This window comes from Pithys albifrons, chromosome 2 (assembly GCF_047495875.1).
Source record: "Pithys albifrons albifrons isolate INPA30051 chromosome 2, PitAlb_v1, whole genome shotgun sequence".
In the NCBI taxonomy this organism is placed as follows: Eukaryota; Metazoa; Chordata; class Aves; order Passeriformes; family Thamnophilidae; genus Pithys; species Pithys albifrons.
The window spans coordinates 16,777,586-16,800,495 of record NC_092459.1 but is presented as its reverse complement, the minus strand read 5'-3'; the positions used below and the strand labels follow the sequence as shown (position 1 = coordinate 16,800,495).

At 39.5% G+C, this 22,910-nt stretch overlaps 1 protein-coding gene across 16 annotated transcripts in view; it reads right to left on the bottom strand.

Moving 5' to 3' along the window:
- The window catches only part of MYT1L (myelin transcription factor 1 like), a 298,788-nt gene that overhangs the window by 180,694 nt on the left and 95,184 nt on the right, over positions 1-22,910 (bottom strand). The window contains exon 3 of one of the 16 annotated variants that reach the window (XM_071548396.1): positions 7,909-8,033. The exons of the other annotated variants lie outside the window; for them this stretch is intronic. The gene's annotated coding sequence lies outside the window, so the exon portion shown is untranslated. The remainder of the gene's footprint in view (positions 1-7,908; positions 8,034-22,910) is intronic. 16 annotated transcript variants of the gene reach the window in all.

Genomic DNA, 22,910 nt, shown 5'->3' with positions numbered 1-22,910 from the left:
AAGTTCATGAACAACAGTGAGGCTGTTCCCCTCACACATGATGCACACCTCTTAATCCTAGAATGGGAACTCCAATACCATAAAGTGCTAAGGCATGGAGGTGTGCAACAAGACACAAGTTATTCTTGAGGCTTTGCATCTTCTTGGAACACAGTTTTCTGTCATTCATCCTTGACTCTCAGCAGACTCGGACTGTCTGGTGAATTAAACACACCATCAGCGTATTGTTGTTACAAGCCAGTATGTACAGCCACCATTCCTGCAGCAGTGCTTCTGAATGATGTCTGTTTCCCACTTGCAATTTTTTACTTCATTTAAGAATTTCTTAGATTCTAGTCCTGATACAGTCCATGCTTCAACACAGTGCTGACAATGTTCAGGAGGCCAGGGTCACCTGTTTCAGGGTGACCAGTCCACAGTTTAGCACCGTGAACTGAGAGCTGAAAAGGGTAGGGACATCTGACTAAAAGCTTCCCATACCCCACTCAGTCACCCCTCAAGGGTTCAGGGTGCAGAGTTGGTTGTGGGCACAGGTGTGTTAGAGAAGCTTGCAGGGCTATGACCCCTGCTCTGTGGGTTGGCTGTAGTGTCCTGCAGGACTTGGAGTTGAAGACTCCTGGGACAAGTTCTGGGGTTGCGGCAAGGGCAGGTGCCATAGCACCCCCATGGGAGCAAGGCACTACCCTGCCCAGGTCAGGCTCCACAGTGCGGGGCCCATGGCAGGTGAGGAAGGCTGGGGGTAGACCAGGCAGGGCTGCCAGGGTTGTTGGGGCACTCAGGGCCTGCACAAGAGCTTCACAGTACCCTTCATCAAAGACTAAGGTTTGTCAAACAGGTTTTTATCAGCTCATAAAGCAGTTTCTTTTCCTCTGATAATTCCAAATGGTCAGAAACTCCCAAAGACACTGGCAATCAGAGCCGTATTAGTTGACAGCTGAATTTGTTTACTCCCTATTTAGGACCTGGTAATAGCAATTTATTACAGAGAAGTCAGAAAGCATGAAGATGAGGAAGTATTTTCCACATCATAAACTGCTGTTACCAGGATTATGGCATCCAAGAATTGCCATGAATAACATCTTCAGGCTGTCACAAGAATAAGTGTTTTGCTCTTTTGCTCCTTGATGCCCACAGCTTTGTCATACAAACAGATAAAGTTTGCACCTCTGTTTCCCACTGCAGATTTTGCTGTAGGTTTGGGTTATCAGCCTCTTTCAACCTTCGTTGTGCTCTTATTCTTGTACTGTTTTCAAGACATGTCAAAGAAGCAGGATCTGGGTTTGGGGGTGGGAAGGTAAGTCAATGGGCACCTCTTTTCCAAGCTTTCTAGGCTTTGTATCTCTAACTCACTTTTATCCCATATTTTATATTTCCCACATGCACCAATATTTTAAGGCAATTGCTAAAGTTGTCTATTAGGTCAAAACATACAATCTCATTAATGAATTACATGGACTGCAAATAGATTTTTTAAGTCTCTCTCCCATATTGTATTTTGCAAATGCAACATCCTGTATTTTAATATTGGGCTAATAAGCTGAATAATAATAACAATTTACAGTAATTGACAATCATTACATTTATATTGAGGCTTTCATGCTGCTAGATTGCTGAATTCCTCCAATTACAGGGATACCAAAACAACCAGTTGCAGCCATCTCTGTGGAAGGCATAAAGTTGGCAACAGCAGACCAGACACGACCTTTAGGGCTTAGGACAGTATGGACAGCCCCAAGGCTCAAGCCATCACCATAGTATCCTTGAGTTCACACAGACCAGAATATCTTAATTTTAAGATATTGGAAGTCCTAAAGCCTACAAGCTTAGTCTCATTTGTAAAAGCAGATGAAAGACACCGGTCCCACAGAGAGATGAAGCAGCATTTCTATTACAAGTACCTCCACTGAGGCAGTCCAAAAGAAAAAGAAAAAAAGTAGGTTACAAACAATCTCTTTTGAATGCCTAAATACATGATTAAATAAGTGATTTTAATATCTTTTTTTTTTTTGAGGGAACAGGGTTGGAGGGAATAGATAGAGAGCAAAGAGGAATGGTTTTCAGAAAGCTGATTTTCATCCAAATAAAATTGGAACAGGTCCCAAACAAGTGATCAGTCTGATTTCTATTCAGTTTTGCCAGCCCAAGTAGGTCCCAGTATCACTATTATGCTTGGTATCATGTGATTAGTTTTACTGAGAGAACACAGTTTACATGCTGAAAGCTGATGGTACGAAGCCTTTAGTGTACACCTGCTTTTTCTGGAAACATTTCAAATGTTTCTTGTGGTGTGGGGAAACAGTAAAGTGAAGTCCTGTTTAAAAGAAAAGCCTTTTTGAGGAAATGGTGTTCTTGTGACTGGAAAAGCAATTGATATTAGTTTTGATTTATTCAGCAGCGATTCCTCTTCATATAAAATCATTCCCAGCTTTCTGTTCTCCAACACAGATCTGTCACAAACACTAACAACTAGTCAGAAACTAGAGATCCTTACACAATTGCAACTCAGATCTATTTTTTTATAAAATGTTGTTATAATCTTGATGCCATATTTTCAAAAGAACTTAACTCCCATCTACTAAGTAAATGAAGAGTTCCAAAGCTATCAGCTACAGCTGTTGGGTTTTTATACATCAATCTGAGATGATGACCATTGCAGCAATTCAGGTCTTGTAAAAAATGGGCCAAAATTTCTGAGAAAGAGCCTGGGGAAAATGTTGGGTTTTTTTTTTTCCCACGGGGATAAATTCTCTCCATCTGACTTGAAGTTACAATGGATTGCAGAGACTTTTAAAGTGGCCATGATAATTGTTTGCTGTTGAGCTTTCCAGCTGCTCAATTCAGGTGTATTCCTGGCTACACCCAAGGAAATGATATATTGTATGTTCTTACTGTAAGTTGCTACTAGGAGAGCAAGAGAGGGTAATGGCTATCATAAGCAACAAAAAGCTAGAAGAAATTATGAAAAAAGAAAGGCAATTAATCAAAATGTACAGAAAAAGAAAGGACTAAAAAAAGAGAGTTAAGCAGTATCTTTCTCCACTCATTTTCATCTGCATTTCTTATTTAAAAGTAAGATTTTGTGGCCTCTCTCTTTCCCACTCATCTTCTGCCATCAAATATGATAAAGAAGGTATTTTTAAAATATTTTGATGAATAGTCACACAGGCAGATATGTCTTAAGAGGGTGTGCTTCCATGCAAGAATTCTGCATCTCCCCATCATCTTGGGAAGCAGCAGTAATGAAAGCGTTTGTTTCCTTCACTCCCTCCAGATCACTCGGTAACCATATCACAGGATCAGCAAAAATTAAGAATAATCCAACCTTGGGAAACACCTGATTTATAGTTTTAATGGTAAATACATTCTGCTTGTCACTTAAAAATGAGGAACTTTAAAAATCTTGACTGACAGACAGTGGGAAGTTTCAAAGAATAATTTTCCTTTGCTTTTAATGTTTTAGTATCTTTGGGCCATGCAAATAAAAAGCTCACAGCTTTTACAGGGAGCTAATCTGCCTGAAGACCACAATAAAGCTAGCAAGCTGTAAGTATGGCAACTAATAATCAAGGTAACTTACCTGTTTTCTATACAAAATATGGATCTCACCTCATACAGTGAATGCAATCTCAAAGACCAGTCTCTAATTTCTTGAAGGAGTCATTCAAATGGCCAAATACACAACAGATTTTTAAATTAAACCTAAACATGAACAGTGCAATTACTTCCATTTAAAGTAACTTTCTCAGGGAGAGGAAGAACAGCACAAACCCCTTTTGTAGGTAATACTAAACAAACATTAGCAAAAATGCATTTTGAACTAAAACAGAGTTTATTAAAGACATCCACTACTGTCATTAATAAAAGTTATTTTAAAAAAATTATCCAGTTATTTCTTATTCCTCTTATAAAGATGTTCAGGGACGATTTTCACTATCTCAAAAAATATTATATAATTGATTACGAGTCCTTCTTGCATCTTTCAACATTCAGCAAAGCTCCTTTTGTCCTATGAAAGGCAGGTGTTTGATCTGAGAACCCATTACTTCAGAAATCTTGCTATTTTAAGGATTTCAAATCTGAAACTAATGTGGCAGGTTTTAAAGCATTGTTCTAAGTACATTGTCAGTTATTAATCACTAATGTCACTAATTTCTACTAAGAATGCTCAGAATAGATACCCACAGGGAAGAGAAGGCCCTAAAGATCTTTTGTTTATTATTTAGGACAAGCAATTCATCTTATTTGTCTCTTACTGAGTCATAGAGATTTGATTCCACACAAGTCAAGTTAAGAACCTACAGGATGACTCTTTTACAGAAAAATTATTTTCAAAGATTAATTATTATAAAATATATAGTGAAAAGAATATTAACACTCAATTTTCTTACTCTGTATCTATGGGGTGTCAGTCTCCTGCTTTTAAGTTTTCCCATAAGCTTTCTATTAGTGGCAAGAGACTCTAACAAATCATATCCAAAGATTATCTTTTTCTTCCCAAAGTCTAAAACTATGTGTTCAGCTTCCCAGGTAGCTTGCAAAAGCCCTGTGTGCTACATAAAGCCTCCGTCTTAGCACTAGTGGCAGATAAGCCTTCAATTCAGCATGGCTGTGACTGTGATCCACAACACACAAATACATGTTCATTGGCATCAGCATCCAAATAGATTTGCCCCCACCACAGTGTGTGTGGAATCAGAGTAAGTAATTAGCTTGCTTATTAAGAGTCTAAAAGAGAAGATGTAACAATCACACTGCATCCTCTCCTATCTCAATACATCTCAATGTAATTTCCATTTAGCTTCCAAAAGGAAAATCAGAACAAAAAAGCATGCATTCCAGGTTCTGCCTTGGACATACCTTTGTTCCTGGCATAAGGTTTGACAGCAATACAGGTGTTCCACAGGCTGATTTAATCTTTTACCTGCAAATCCTCTACGTGTGATTGTTGCAGCAGTGTAGGCTGAACATAAGTATGCCTTGCTGTGCTAAAATATATGCATTCTCAGGGGCAAAGTAAAGTTATTGAATATTCAGGCTGGGAAATTTTCTTCTGTACCATAAGGTTCCATAGTCCAACTGTCTTCTTTTTCTGATGAAGAATTTATTGAACCACTTGGTCATTCTTACATTGAACAGACTGCTGCAGAGGAAAGTTTTGACTTAGCTGGGGCTGCCAAGTGTCTCCTACCCCTGGAAGAAGGAGGAAAGCAGTTGAAAAGTCCTTCTTATGTATGTTTGCAATGTAAGCCCAGAGATGTCTATCTTGGAAGCAAGAAAAGACTAAAAAAATTAAAAGTAGCAGTCACTGCTTTTTTTATAGAGAAACTGGTTAAACTTACTTCATACATCTATAGGAAATGCTGGCTAATAAACAATAGTTGCAATTCTATGGAAGAGAACTGGGCACAGGAAGTGAGGAAATGAAAATAATTAAGACATGAAACTGCCACTGAATATGCACTTTTCTAATAGAGTATGGAGATATGGCATGGCTGAACATTACAGTCTTTGAGGTATTTATTTATTCCAGAACACTACTATTATTATTATGACATCCAGACTGAAAGGATTACCCTCAATTCCCTTCACTGTACAGTTAGTCCTATAAAGATCCAGCCAATTGGTATCCAAGCAGTTTAACAGTTTAATTGTGCCAGAAGCTTCCTTTGCAGACATGGCCTGGTAAACAGGGCCAGGGCACCACGGCATGCAGCTGTCCACAGTACTTAATTGCTGGTGCACACCTCGGCACTGATTTGTGTCAGGGAACTAGGATTCTTTCAGGCAACACCTGGGCACAGTTAGGAGGGTAAGGCAAGCCTGGGATGATTTCCAATATGCAATACAGGCAACACTGACATGTTTCAGTGAAGAGAAACTTTAGCCACATGGATGTAAGCCATGCTCTGTCATTTGCCCTCGGGGCAGACAGGGAGCCAGGATGCTTTTTATTTGACTTTGTAAAGACATAGACATTAAAAAAAAAACAATTTTCTTCTGACGTCACTATGACTCACTTTACTGAAGCCAGACATTTATAGCAAATGTGTATAAATTAGAAAATCACCCTACCTGTTGTGTGTGCATTTTGGGGAGTGAGGAAGCATATGGAAGATGTGACAATCATCTTACTTTAAAAGTAACTTCAAATGGAATTAGACCTGTTTCACATTTGTCCACTAATAACAGCGCTTGCTGTATTCTGATTTTTTGTCTCTTCCTTTTTAAATCTGTTTTTCTACGAATGTCATTCATATAGACTAGCTTTGGTCATTAAAAGCATGGTGCAATCCAGCATTACAGTCTTCTCATGGATGAATGTGCACCCAGTAGCCTGCTTGCCTTACTTGCTGCTTGTCATATAGTCTGCTCAAATCATGTAAGAGAGAGCAGCTCCTCTTTGTTTGGCATTCCCACAAATACATCAGAAAGCAAATACCTCATAGCCCCAGGATGCACAGTTGGTAGCCTTACACTGAACCTGAACTTTTGACTATCTTTGATGTTTCTTTTCTGGAAAAAAACCTGTAGCACAAGGGACAATTCCCCACTGCATTATACTAACTCATAGGAGTAGCTCCATTGGTTATCCAAATTACACTCTAAGATAAGAAAAATAAAAATCAAAATTTAAATAAATTTCTGTAATGTTAACACAAAATCAAAACTGAAGGGATAGAGTGGAATGAGAATTAGTCTTACAGCTCTACTGTTGCTAGTGTGTCACATATTGTCATTTATTGTTATTGACACATTAAAAAAATACTTTCAATGTAAAGGATCTCACCCTCTGTTTACATGCACAAGTTACATGTTGCTCTTTCAGGCTTCCTGAGATTTTCTTCTGGTTGTTATTGGTATGTAGCTGTGAAGCTATCAGCCTGATTTGTACATTTTTGTGCTATGATGGTTTGTTTGGCTTTCCATTCCTGTTGTTTGAACTACCTGGCTCCTTCTCAGATTCAGAAGCTCTGCTGCCAACATGATACAGCAAATTTACAATATACACTAAACATAACAGAGCTGTGAATTACATACTCTATTCATCATACAAAACCCCACCCCAAAATGACCTTTCAGAGGCACATACACACAACTACACACAATTAAGGCTTCTTACATAAACTCAGCAAACTAAATTATTTGTCTCTCCTAGCATAAAGAGATTCTTCTGTCTTATAAGCTTCTCTTTGCTGATTCCAGCAAGTATCCAGTGTTTTGGGGTGCTTTGTGTTTCCTTCTTCCAGTGCTACTCCACAGACCCCACGTGTTCACAAGGGTCCCTTTGTTAAAACACACACACACACACACACACACACACACACACACACACACACACACACAAATATATATGAAATCTCTGGGGTTAACCACTCCCTCTCTCTGCCTGCCTTGGCTTTTCCCACCACAACCCACATGAGCACAGCGTGGCTTCATAGAGCGCTACACTGACTCTCTAGGACTATCCCATCTTGAGTCACCATGTCCACTGTGCTGCTCTCAACCCAGCAGGTACTTAAAGGCTGAAGAAGCTCCCACCCACCTCACCTATTTCATCACTTCTCTGTTCCCCAGATAGACTTGACAGTCATAGAATCATAGAATAGAATCACAGAATCACAGCATCAATTGAGTTGGAAAAGACCTCCAAGATCATCAAGTCCAACTCCTGGCCCAACTCCAGTCCATTGACCAGATCATGCCACTCAGTGCCATGTCCAATCTCAGTTTAAAAACCTCCAGGGATGGTGAATCCACCACCTCTCTGGGCAGGCCATTCCAATGCCTGATTACTCTCTCTGGAAAGAAGTTTTTTCTGATCTCCAACTGAAATTTCCCCTGGCAGAGCTTAAGCCCGTGCCCCCTTGTTCTATTGCTGAGTGCCTGGGAGAAGAGATCAACCCCTACCTGGCTAGAACTTCCTTTCAGGTAGTTATAGACAGTGATGAGGTCACCTCTGAGCCTCCTCTTCTCCAGTCCTTTCACAGAAGGGTACTATTCACTCTTTGCTTCTTTCTAGTCATTTACACTGGCTAAATAAATAGTCAGGAGAAAGAGACAGACATGGAAAGAGAAAAAAAAAGTAGTAACAGACTTTAGAACTAAAATGCACCAATTCACACCAAACAATTTTCCCTACTTTCTGAGAGTTATATATATACATCTAGACATAGCACTGCTTGAAGTGTATTGCTTAAACAAACAGAAGTCAAAATACTCTGTAACTTATCTGCTTTTGTAATTCTGCACAATTGGTTTACTCTGGTCAGTAATATGACCAACATATAAAACTCTGAAGAATTTCGATGGTATAAGACTGTATAAGGGCATTAGACTAAGTCATAAGCAGTTGATAACAAACATGGTAAAACTTTCTCATCTCAGGAAAAAAAGGTTTGAACAAGGTCTGATATTTCTTTGATATAAATAAGTTTCCAGGGGAAACCTACTGGCAATTTGTGATTTCAAGTTGGCTTTTGTATGTCATTTTGAGACCTTCTCCATATGTCATAACTTATCACAAAACTAAGTTTTATTATAGATGAAACTCACATTTGCATGAAGAGGAATTATTAAAAAAGGAATAGGGACAACGCTGGCATGCTTTAATTCTAACGTACTATGTAAGTAAATGTAATACACTAATGTACTAAGTACAAATCTACTAACATAAGGTTTACAAAGACTATGAAAAGAAAAAAAAAGTTACTATTTCTAAAGAATTGAGATTTTTTTGATTACTGTTACTACTTTCTTAAGAAGTAGGTTTGATTTTTCCATGTCCAGAATGGAAAAATCAAGTTTTCATTAAGTTTAAAATTTCAAATCCACAAAGACTGGAAAATGACAGAGCTAAGATCATTCTTCTAAAAGGCTTTTTTTGTAGTAAAATATTTTCTGGTTTTCTGAGCAAACAAAAATCCCTAGAATTTGATCATATGGCCTCACATTGCCAAGACTGGTTATCTGCCAAGCTGGAATCATTTGTTCCACTGCACTAATTACTACCAGGCAAGCATATGAAGCAACTGATGGCAACAGTAGGTTATCATCCTCTAGGTATATCAGAACTAGAGCAGAATGAGGCACAACAGAAAGGTTAAGGCAGCTGAACCCTGCCTGAAGACACTGCAGCTGCCTCTGTCTCTGCCACAGAGCCCTCGTGTCATGGCAGTCGGGTCACTGCAACCAGACACCGAGTAGATGATGCCAGCTGTGTTCCTCACCTCTGGTTCCAAGCCTGGCACCACACAGTGTGACTGGCAGAAACAACAGGATCAGACACTCCTACTAATGGCAACAGAAACAATGTTTTGGACATAATCAGTTCTAAGTGCTGTGAAAAATCTGTGTTTATAAACTAATGAGCCAAAAGCAATTAAATCTTTCTCTTCTGTGCCTCACCTTTCCATCAGGTAGGCAGTTAATGCCACATTTTACCTTGCCTAGCTACTGCAAAAGCTTAGGTGTTAGAGCAGCAAGAAACAAAGATGAACGAATAAGACATTTAAAACTGGAGGAACTGCAGTGGCCTGGATCTTCTCTCTTGCCTTTCTTGTACTTAGGAGTGGCACTGGCCTTCCACCAGTCTTCATGAGTCACTGCAACCCAGGCATGGAGAGTGGCTCCCAACTGCCATCAGCTGCCTCCCTGAGCACCCATGGGTGCATCCCACCAGGCCCCATGGACTTACGTATGTCCAGCAGGGGCTCCCAAACTCCCTCTTCACTAAGGGTGAGCCTTACTCCAGGTGTTTAGGTTGCAAACTAATGAAAACACTGCTTCCTGACAATCATATCTCATGCTAATGCCAAGTAAGTATTACAGAATAATACATCATTAAAGCTAAAATCAGCATGTGTTAGGCATGTTCTCACTGCTGCAACTATACAAAGACCTGCCCTAGGAAACCAGACGCCATTTAGTTCAGAAGAGAGAATTCTCTGACAAAGTTTGTCAGATTTCACATCCGTATTTTGTGAACAGGAAAAACAAAGAACTGAATACTACCATTTGTGGGTTTTATTTATTATATTGCTGCTGTTCTTGCAACTCCTACAAATTTCATTAGGGATGAGAATCCCACTGCTCTAAGCACATATGATGCTATGGATTACTATAACTCTTAAGCATATGTCATATATTCAGTGAGAAAATACCTGCTCCAAAGAACTCAACATTCACAGGTTTGACAAATGCAGTCAACTGAAACCAAGAAAAAGCAAATCACGTGAGAATTACAGCAATATTCATTTGGTCATAGGTATAAAACCAAATAAATGGGTATCAAACTACTAAAAATCTGAGAAAATAAGATGTTTGGGGAAAAAAAGACACATACCTTGGAAAAAATGCCTTCAAAGGGCTGTCAGGCAAAATAGAATTAAGGAAGAAAAGGAATGTTTGGCACATTGAATAAAGAAAGTATTTGGTGCATAAAAGAAATATTTTTCAGATATAGATTTACTTCCGCTTCACACACACCATTTCTCTAATAATGATGATAAATAAATGGCATGGAAAAGGCGAGGTAGGCAGTGAGTATATTTTTTATAAGCTTCAGACCCAGAAAACACTCAGCCTAACATCTCTTCTGCAATTCGTTCTTCTTTCCTATTCCATTCAGTTTCTTGGACAGTCACACATTTTAAAGGCCATTGTAACAACCATGTTGATATTGGCAGTCTTGCAACTCTGGACCCAGGTGTATGATGGAAGTCAGGCCCACAGTCTTAGGGGCAAAGGGAACAAGGGTTTGCTTGCTGGCTGCAGCACTGTCTGTCACCCCCAGTATATGTATGGCCAGACTTCATGAACGCAGATTTGGGAAAGGCTATCCCGCATGTGGGTGTGCCCTTCCAGCTTGCACAGTGGATTTTTTAGGTGAGGCTCAGCCTGCACAGAACTGGCCCCACCATTTAAGTCCTAAGGTCCATTTGCCACGGCCGAGCGAGCTTGGACAGTGTCAGTGAAGTCCTTGGGACTGTCACAGCACCCGGTACTAACTGGGGCTGACCCTGCTGAGCATCCGAGATCTGACGGGATTGGATGGCAGGGAGGCTTTAACTGCCACGGGACAGTCCCTACTGAGACTCGAACTCAGGTCCTTGGGTTGAGAGTCCAGAGTGGTCTCCTTTACACCACAGGACTGCCCTTCACTCCCAGTACAGTGCTCATTAAAGCTGTGGGATGACCAGCCTCCCTGGAAGCAGAGTTGCTGTGACAATGGGAATTGCAGAAGTTGTGAACATAAGAGCATTAGAAATTCTACTGAGAAGAAAAGGCTAGTAGGACAAGTGCACCTGAGTTTTCTGGTTTCTCTTGATTCTGTCATTTTATTTTCAGCATGCATCCCAGTATTCTCTTTCTTTAGACATAAAGATGCTTCTCTACATATTCTGCAGTATTTGCTTACTTTCTTAAGCCAACTTGTCTATTCCCACTTGCAGGCAAGAATCTGCTAAGAATTCGTTAGTCTTTTTTAGATTCTCCCCTGTTTCCTGTGCTCCTTCCCAGTACTCAGGTGTATTTTACAAATTCCTTTCATATTTTATGAGTTATAGGCTCAAACATTCATCCTGCCCCAGCTTAAGTGGAAATCATGAGAATGATATATTCTTAGAGAAACACCTGCCCTCTGCACAGTAAAGCAAAGAAAAAATCAAACAGGATATTGAACAACATAAAAATACACTGCAAATATGCAATGCTAATTGATCAAGACTGCATACTTGAACAGTGTGCTTAATTTTGCCCTTCTTATTTCAAGAATAGTACAGTGAAGAAATGTATAGCCCCAGAAAGGGCAATATATTATGAGAAGCCTGTTAATATTCCTATTAGACTGTGGGAGTAATAGGTGCATTCATTCAGAAAGGAGATGGAAATGACAGACTGTGACTGGTACATTATTAAAAGTAGTGAATAATGGCAATAAATTAAAAAACATTTGTATATCTTCACACTCACTTCAAGGACAAGAGTATTTTCCATAATATTGAAATAGTTTCACAATGAATTAATAGAAACTTTGAAAATAATACACCCTTAATTGTCTCATTAATTAGCACAGACCAGTGGAGCAGTCCGGATGGTGGCATTATTGTGCACGCACTGCACAAGTGGGGAGCATCAGACAGCACTTGCCAGAAAAGCTGAGAGTCTGGAGAGGGAGAGCAGACAAAAGGCAGCTGAGGGGGTGAGCACACACACAGACTAAGTGTGATTACCATCTGGGTCCATTTATGGGTGGCTGGGTACGGACAGATGAACTAAACAGGAAAAAGGGTAGCAAGATCAGACACTGAAAGAGATAAAAGGAGGAGCATGGAAGAGAGAAATAAGCAAGCACAGGCATGGAGCAAAGCTGATGCAAAGAGTCTGTGCAAGAGGGAAGGAAGGAATGGGCACACGAGTTGTTCAGCTCCAGGCAGTGAATGCTCAGCAATAGCTACATGAAGGTCACTGCTCTGGCTGTTTAGCAGCTGCTTCTGCTGCTGTCTCTTCTCAGCCCTCCCCACGGCTAGTTTAGGGAGAGCATTGGTTTTGGGAGCACCAGCTGGGTCCAAGTAAGCCCACAGTAACATGGCCTCATGGGCAGGCTGCTGGACACAGGCAATGCCAGGACAGAGGTGACACCGCGCAACAACAATCTCTGCCTTCCACTTTGCATGCAAAGCCTATACAGGGTTTAACTCCACCAGTTAACCCCTGCAGGTTACTGCAGTGAGACAAACGGATATTTAGAGGCAAAAGGGACTATAGTTTAATGTGAGAATGAAAAATGTCAAGTGATAGTAACTACCACAGTTATCTCTGTGTTATTTTTAAAGAATGTAAAAATATTGCACGACAAAAGTGTGAAGAAGATATTTTGATTCACTAAAAAAAAATACAGCCTTTTTTAAGGCATGTAAATGCATTATTCCCAAAGAGGATTGGTAAGAGGCCAGTGTCCAAGAGTGGTTGCTAGAGTGGTTTCCACATTCATTTGGGCATTTATGACCCCTGTAAGTTGGTTGTTTTGCAAGTCAAAGTTTTACAAATGACCAGAGAACCAGCAAAGCCCACCCCTGTGCCTGGCACATGTTAAAGGTAGTGCTTGATTTAGTCTATACCATCTCCATCTTCCAATATGAGGAATTAAATGTTCTTTTCTGTTTGTCTTCCTCCTGTACACCTCCTGTACTTTGATCACTGCATATAGTAAAATACAATTTTTTCATCAGAGTATTAGACTCTAAGCAAACCGCTTATGCATAGAGTAAGGGAATTTGCATTCAATAACTCTAATATCCTGAGTTCCTGCAGGTAGTATATTAAGTCACCAGCACAAAGAAAGATACTTTGGTTTCCTTCACAGTAGTCTCAGCAGACAGGCCTACTTAAATTGCAAGTAATTTGAACAGTGAAACAGCAAACAAGCCCAGCTGGTGATTCCCCTTTCTCTTCACTGGTGTACTTTCATTTATCTGTATATAACAGAGGAGTGAAGTAATCTGAGCAAAAAGCAATAAAAGGGTTTTCAACTAACAGTTACCAACCTGCCCCTCTATGGCTACAAGTCCAGTTATGAACACCCATTAGCCTTTGTGCTAAGTGGCTTAGGTCATGTGGCAAACAGTGTAGTGGGAAGGAATCCTGGCAACATCCTCTGTCACATCACAGCCAATACATCATTTAAGCTGCTTATCTGAAATCCATCCTGTGGATCTGATGGAGGCATTTAGAACCAGGGAAGACAAGCATGCAGAAGCAAACTGACAACTAAGCAATTTCTACTGCTTTTAACCACAGCCAAGGAAGGGGCTCATAATCTTAAAGAAAGAAAAGTGAAATACAATACTAAGAATAACCTGATCAATATTAAATGACACACTGCTTGGCCTACTGGATGAATCTCTTCCTTTAGACCACAGCATGAAAACTTAATTCCTAATACATAGCAGTGATCTGTGTGCACGAGCTATGCAGCAGGACCACACCTGGAATGTCACGTCCCATGGAGGGATGAAAGGCTGTGATTTTGTCCTGTAGACATTGCTGTGAGGGAACTGGGGCAAAACCTAGCAGTAGTCCTTTGCATGAAGAGCACAGTGTGCTCCAGATACCTGCTCCAGTCCACATCTTACAGCACTGCAGATTGCAAGCTGTTCTCAAACCAGTAATGAAATAATGGAAACAACATATTTTTCTGTAAGTTTGGTACAGTTTCTCCATGTATACCAGCTATCAGCATTTAAAGAAATTAAAAAAGATTAATTTTTGTTTGTCTACAAACACCTGACAAGCTACCAAAGCATGAAGAAAACTACTGAAAAAACTTGTGTTTAAATAGTTTAAATGCTATGCGGCAATTCTTATTGGTAATTTGGAATAAAGTTATAACATTATCTGCCAGATTTGTGTTGTACAAGACAATGTAATATACTACAACAACGGTATTTAGGAAACTAAAAAGCTAAAAAAGTTTCTGCTCTTTCTGAATCCACTGTAACATAGGTATGAAAAATGTTCTATAAAAATAACAAGACATTTAACAACAGACATTACATGTTCTAACAAAAATTACAATGGTATAAACACCTCCTCTTCACCACTGTTGTAATCACAGGGCCATAGCCATCTATGCCTTGCTTGGGAATAATCAAAGCAATTAGAGAACTGGTGACATATCAGACTATGAACTATGTATAGCACGTTAAGTGAAAATGTACTCCAGGTTAGCACAACAGATACGTGTAACTCAGACTGTCACAGACAGGGAATTCCCTAAGTGACCTCTCTACTTCTGATCTCATTCAAGACTAGTATAAGTAACAGGAATTTGCCTTTCTCCTCTACGGCTTACAGCTAAGAGAAATGTATGTCATTGGCCATCCAGGAAAGCACTTTTAGAGGAAAATCCAAAATGACTTAGAGCCTAGAGAGATATTGAAAATATTGCCCTTCTACTTTAGAAAGGAAACTCACTTTATTTTTTAACAACCAAAGGCTAGGTCTCTGACAACTATTTATTTTTAAATTACCTACAACTAACATGCTTCAATGTGCAATCTGAAAATCAAAAGATAGATCAAGGAAAGAAAAGCTGCAGCCAAAAGACATAAAGAAGCACTAGACTATTCACAACTCTCTGCAAGTTCTAGAACTTTCATTGTGCTTTTTTCATTGCTTTCTGTATTTAAATAACACAAACCTCCTGCTCAGAATAAAACTGGGAGCTGATGGCAAATCCCACATCTGAGTGGCTTTAGAAACCATCCCCAGCTGTCAGTGTCTCCTAGCAGCAGCAGCTTTTTGTGTGTCTGGCTGCAGCACTGTTCTTCTTGCTTTGATACAGGTCATTAGGCCAAGTCCTCTGCTGGAACTATCACTGAAATGGCAGCCCCAGGGATTACGCTGTTGCCAAATTCAGATCAGGGGAGTGAAAAAACACATTTTCAGATCTCTTAAAAAGCTGATTTTAAACTCCCTGTTCAAATATAGATTCTGATTATGGTCCAGATCCTGCACCCTGATTCTGTTGAGCCAGAATCCAATGAACAGGATTGCAGCTTAAATTCATTCTCCTGCAGGCACTCAATATTTCCCCTGAATAACCCTGAAATAACAACACCTTGCACGCATATTCTACATTTCATCTGAGGAATTCAAAAGGGTGTTATAAACCTTTTGGGATACATCCTAGTCTCTCTGCAGTAGTTAGAGACCCTCCCCAGCTGAACATCTAACACAGAGACTGAAGAGGGCATTAATCTGCGGAGTGAGGCGCTCAGCATGAGACCCTGCACAATGAGGTGGAAAACAGAAACCCCTGTCAGTAAAACAGAAGCTGTGGGAGTTCACGCAATTTTGCATCTATGGAATAAGAGCTGCCAACCTCTTTTTACAAAAATTATTTGTTTGGCCACCCAGCCCTCCTTCTGGGCTTGTCTGTGCGCATCCAGGACTGTAACAGACCCCAGCTCTTCTGCCCGTGCTTGGACCTGGCCAAACACAAAGAAGATTTGGTGAGGGATTAATTAGCTCAGGCTAAAAAAGCCCTAAGATAGGTGGGCCAGACCTGGCTGACATCCACTCAGTCTGGACAGCAAGCTGAGAGAGCTTCACCACACAGGCTGGTACTTGAGCTTGATGTGCAAGATGGACTCGCCATCTAAGTACTATGTAGAAATGATAGACTCATTATGTAGATTTCAAAAACAGAACTGCGGTGTTAAAAGAAAACCCAGTGCCAACAGTGACAGATCTAACCTAGAATCCAACATGTGAATACTGCTCTGAGGGTGGGTATTTGTTAATAATCAGCCAATAGATCACCACAGTCTAATGACTCATAACCACTTGAACTCCAGGCCCATTTTCTTATCCTTATGGAGAGGTACAGAGACAGCAAGAGGCTGTTAGATGGGACTTCTAAGTAGTAAGGTGGGAACAGCAGACAGATTTACAAGGTTTCCTTGTGTGTCAGTAGAGAAAGAATTCATTTGTGTAGCCTGCACAGCTCCTGGTTGGCTAGCTCAGTATCTACAGCTTAGTGCTGCACAAAAGTTGTGCTCCTAATTGCCCTCCCATTTCAGCTAATTCTTTGCGGCATGAGCTAACCGGGTGTGGAGCCAATTTTCGCAGCTTCCAAGGTTTTACATGGCTTTCCATGCTGCAGAGGTACAAACTGTCCTTTAATTGGATTAAACACTTAAATGTGCTCAAAATGTGGAAAGAATACACCCTCTCAGCTAAGAAATAGAAATAGATATTGATCTGTAAGCTTGAAACCTTCTTAGTAATAATACTTATAATTTTGATTTTTTTTTATTGGCAGTTTTTTTCATTGGTTGGTTGGTTGCATTGGGGTGTTCTTTGTTGCAGAGATTTTGAATAGCAAATACTCTCTGGTCCTTTGAAAGATACAAATAACTAACTAGCTTTCCACAATTTGTATCAAATAAGCACTTAGCAAGTAATATGCAGATTTCACAAGATGTCATTTGGGTTTTCTGACAGTTACAACATTACAGTACCAGTGTGGCTACACAGAACTCTATCAGTAACTACATATTGAGTAATGTATGTGGTCCTACTTGTTACCTAAAAATAACACTACTGCTAGGTTGGTCCTTCCTTTCAGTGCTGCCTTATGGAGTTTGTAATACACCCCAGAAAGGTATCCCAGAAAGAGAAAATAAGGATGTGGACATGCACACACAAGCATACACAAGCAGAGAGGATGTGAATGACTAAAGCACAGTGGATATAATTTCATTTTCCTTCCCATTGTTTTTCACCCTATTATTCTTTGTTAGGAAAACAATAGTGAAACTAATTAGCAGAAAAATTCTACAGATCTCATAAAATTTTACATCAGCACAAAAATATTACTGGAAAGTAAAGAAAGAGGTAGGAGAAAAAGAGGGGAACTAATGGAACTTTTAAGCACTAAGTATATAAAAAATCTAGTTCATGTGGTGCATTAAAGCCAGGCTGAATTATTAAGAGAAACTCCCTTTGTGTCCCCAGATGCTTTACAATGTCTGTGCAGTCCATATCAAAAGTTCTGGATGCCTTGTGCCAGAATCACATTTGCTGAGGAAGCACAAATTCAAGATGACAGGCAAAAGAGGTCTATGTGACTCGGGACTGATAATGGTCCATAGGGTGGTTCACCTTTATGTTACTGCTTCAAATCCAACCCAGCTGAAGTAACAGTTTGAAGCTGTTGAGGTCTGAGAGCTTTTCAGTGGCCCACGAGAAATGAATGCAATGATTATTACCCATACCCTGTGGAATGGCAGTCAAATCACAGCTCTTTGTCCTGTCTTTTAGGGTGACCCTTTAGACTTCAACAAAAAGGGGGAAAAAAAAAGCCCTGGGAATAGCACCTTAGTCTACCTTCAATGCAAGCAGTAAATACTGTAAGCTTTAAGGGCATTTACATTTATTACCACTGATTTATACTGCAATAGCACCAGTGGACCTTGACTGCAATCAGTATGAGCTATGAGCACGGGAAAAGAGGTGACTCCCTGTTCAAAAAGATAGGTAGCATGCTTATGAGAAAGGACAGAAGGGCAAAATCAACTCTATGGATTGTACTTAATTGCAATCCTGTGCCACCGCCATGCTACACTGAAGGAAGGCTTTTCAGCATACCACTCTTCCAAGCACTACAGTTTCATCAGACTACTTTATGCTTGGACTGAATGTATCTGCAAGTGATTTTAAAAGCATATACACACAACCAGGGCATTTCCTTATATCACTGGTATTATTATAACAAATTCTACCATAGATCTGAAATATTTTCTCAAGACTATGTAAGGTCTCGAAAATAGACCTTGTTAATTGAACGCTTCAACTCCTGTCTCTGTTAAGACTGCAATGGAATTTCAGTTCTACTGCTTTGCAGTACCACACCAGACAACCTGCAGAACAGCACAGCCACATCTGATCACCTTTCCTCTGAAACAGAACAGCTGTAAAGCCTCAATGTCAAATGAGGGAACAACACTCAAATTAGAGGAAGACTCAGGAAACATTTTTAAAGAAAAAAGGCTACTAAAGATCACATACAGTACAGCTAAAAGAGAAAGTCCCATAAAATACCTGTGTTGAGTTCTCATAGAAGTCAGTGGATAAAAGTCAAATACAAAAATTAAAAAAAAAAAAAAAGGAATATGGAGGCTTGTAAAACTTAAAGCAAAATAAATTTCCATTTATTTAACACTATTGGTTTGCTGTGTGATAGTTTTATCACTCAAGTCATAGTGCCCTTCTCATTATTTGTATGTTTTGGGGCATTTTTAAGAAAAAAAAAGTAAAAGACTTCAACATTATATTAGGGGAATTAAACTCTGTCTTCTTAGTGTGTTCTCATCTTAGTTCTCAAATGCTTTTTGAAATTAAAAGCTTTTCAAAATAAAAACAGTTTGTAGACTGACTTCAGGCCCTCCTGTTTACCCTTACTCTCATCTGTCTTTCCAAGACCCAGCTGTCTGTCCCAGGAATCAATACAACATGCTTACACCATGACACAAATGTGTTCTGAGAGCTTGTATTTCAGCAGCTTCACTGACTTCTGAGCTTGGACACTTTTTGCCTTTTCTACCACATTACTGGCATAAATGTTGACTTCGGTAAGATCATTTTTCAGCCTCAGAAGCATATTTAATCTTGTGATAAAGAGCAAGCACACCAGGTGAGCAGTATGTGCATTTTCAGGATCCTGTTTGCCTTATGCAGAGTGAATTTTTAGTGAGGATTTAATATGACAAAATGAATCCAAATTTACAGCACTGATGAGTAATTGTCAAAATACAACAACGCAAAGCAAAGGATCCGTCCCTACTTTCCACTTTTGTGCATTTATGTATAGTAACATCAAGCTAAATTCAGAGATAAACTAACACACATTTTTACATTCTGAGTGCAGCAGAAAGGCAAGGATGAAGTAAAGATAAAACTCGGTGGTGAAATTTATGAAGCAGATTTCCTGAGATGGGTTTCCCTACTGCAACATTTCCCCCTTTCACCTCAATCTCATACAAACGGCCCCATATTCAAGCATACTTTAACAATGCACAATTGACTCACTCTTATCAGTTACTTACATATATGAATTAGTTTTATTGTTATACTCCCAAAGATTTCTAGATAAAAACTGCATGGATACTATGCCAAGTCCTTAGAAGGTATATTGCAATACATGGTGTAGATACATCATAAGAGAACTTCAATAGATTTACTGACATGAGATTAAGAACCACAGCTTAAATGTGTTATGACGAAAGGAAACGGAAATATTTATACATAACCTTGACAGGAGAATCTGAAGAGGCCTGAGTCAAAAGTAAGGCCTGTATTAGGGGCCTGACATAAAAGATGGGGACTGAGAAAACAAGCAGTAAGGGGGGAGTAAGACGGAGTAAGACGGAAGCCGTTTTTTGAAGCATGACTGTCTTGAGCTCTTACTATAATATCTGGAGTACAGATATAAATCTGTGTCAGCAGCACAGACATGTCAAAGGACTGGAAAAGCGATGTGTAAAAGGAAAGGAGAGATGGATCAAAACTAAAAATCCTTAGGATTTTGGCAGAAGTCGGATCAGGAAGTTCCAAAGATGAGTGAAATGAATGATTAAGGATTAGGAGGAAAACAAGCAAAGAATGAAGCCAAGGATAAAAACTACGATGAGATTTAAAGAGATCAAAAATGACAGTGTGAGAGGAGGAGAAACTGGCTAAGAGAGAATCATTACACAATTTGGTGAGTGGTTTCAGCTAACAAGGTCAGAAGACAATTAGAAGGTGTTTACAACAGCACTGGAGATCAGATGCTTTGAACACAACACAATGTGAATGCACAAATAACACGTCTTGGAGCAACAGTGGGAAGCAACAGAGAGGCAAACAGGGTGGTTTTCTAAGGATTTGGAATAATAAACACTAATATACTCTTGAATTATGAAAGGAAGAAGCTATAGAGACATGGTCAAGAGAAAAACAAAAGACAATGATGGCAAGTATAAAGGAGGTCAGTCAGGAAACAGGGTAAATAGGGATCACTGTGGAAAAAGAGAAGATTTGAAGAACATCTACATTTGCATCCAAAGAACAGTAGAATAGTAGCATATCTAGATTCCTGTATAAAAACAACACCAAAAAATCACAGTGCTGGTGGGACAGGGTACAGAAAGAGTTTGTGGAATCTGGAACCTCCATACTTGGAGACACTGAAAGCAGTGCAAAGCTCCAAGAAACCTGATCTATCTTTGAAGCTGGCTTTGCTATGAGAAAGAGGGAGGACTAGTTGACTGTAAGAGATCTGTTCCTACATGAATTACTGCAATTCTGTGTAAGAAGGACAAAAGAGGGGGAGATAGAATGAAGAGATGGAATAATCATTTCCCAGTTTAACAGTTTGGATGTGTGTGAAGAAATCATCACAATTTCAACATAGTTTGATGTGGGAGAATGCTAAAATGGACCTCCAAGGCGGCCAACACTGAGGAGCAGCCCAGCCCAGCCCAGCTACATACATGGGACACTTTTGTTGTTGAAGTTTAAAAGTTATGCAATTTACTGTACGGTTCTTGGTTTGGAAAGTTTTATTTGTTATCTCCCTGCCCTATCCTTTTCCACCTCTGCCCTAACCCCTGGTTTCCTGTTGGTTAGTTCTCCCGTCATTTGAGGAGTTGTTCCCCACTGGCTATCCGGTTGCCCAGTTACTCACTCTGTCACTACCCTTACCCAATCCTGTCCAAGCTCCAGAACCTTTCCTAAGAACCCCATAAATATCCATGTTATTCCTTAATAAATATTCACTTTGGTGCCTTTGTTTCATCCGGTGCGGGGTGTGCTGGGTCATTATTTCCCCTGGTCAGCGGCTCGTCAGCCTGATGCATAATATGGGCCCTTAGAAGGCACATTCACATCCGGAAGTGTGTGAAGTATCTGGTGTTATATAAAAGCCTCAGCAGCTGAGGCAATAAGCAGCTTAGAAGTCTGGCCCTTTATAAAAGCCCAGTCAATACTATACATGTATTAAAGAATGTGAATCATCTTTGAAATCTGATAACAAGATAAATTGATCCAAACTGGAAACTAAAGGCAACTGAAGGGAAAACTAGACATAAATAAAAATTTGATAGCCATATTTCCTATTAAAATTCTCTCTATTCATGCTTTAATGGTCAATAAGTATGAATATGTCGGAATCCTTTTACCACAGTTGAAAGCAAAGGATTTCTGTAAGTTTCTCATCTTTCAAGTGTAATAGCCTCTTTTTATGAACATAAAACATTCTCATGTTAATGACCTGACCAAAATTTCAGAGCCTTTTGCCTCTCTGAAAAAGAGCAAATAGGTAACAATATGGGATCTGGGCAAATCTTTCATCAAAATTAGATTCACTTAATATTTGACATCAGAGAGATTTATAATGGGCCATTTGGGTAGATCAAAATCCCAGACACTACCAGGATTTTGAAAGATTATGAAAAAGGAAGCATGACAGCAGTGCCAGAAGTGTGTTGTAACAGAATGTTAGATTTCTAGGTTAGTTAACACTAGTCTTCTTCCAAGGAAAGAACAGATGCAGGAGAAGACCTGAATTTCTAAAGGCACTTTTGTTGGTAAATTATACCTTACCTATCTGTGCTGCCAACCAAAATACATGTGAAGTTTCAGTGTAAATGCTAAAAGTAAAAATCAGAGGCCCAGATTCCTAACTATACAGAAGAAGAGAGCAAAGATCACAACTTCAGTGTAGGACCTTTCCTACAGCAATTTTCAGAGCAGTTTAGGGGCTCTAATCTTTTCTAGCTCTGATCTTTCCCAGCTGTTCAGAGCTGACACAGGACTATCCCTTCTTGGTCATACAATGAGTATATTCCCTACCAATAATTAACACCACTAAATGTAGGAGTGCATTACAAAACATATCTGGTTGGAATATAATGTGCTCTTGTTCTTTCAAAACTCTAAAACAATAAATAAAGCTCCATTTATAATCTTGAAGAACCACTAGCAGAATTTTACTGAAAGTTTACAGCAAGTTTTACTACTGAATATTCAAAACCACGTATTTCTCAGAGGCATCTTATAAAATGGAAAGATCTCTAAGTAATAATAACACCTGAAAACTAAGTAGCACATGATCTTAATCAAACTGGCAAGCATTAGGTGTAGCAAAATGCTCTCTTAGACATTCTGCATCAAAACACAATCAAAATTGCTTATTTAGGTAACAAAAAGGCTGATTTCTTGATGTTACCATCTTCTGCCTTTAACAGCTCAAGAGTCAGTGCATAACTCCAGTTGTACAAGGAACTCCTCATCAAACTATGCTAAAAAAAGGACATTTGCTTTTGAAGGGTTTACCTAAGTACATAGAATCATTTAGGTTAGAA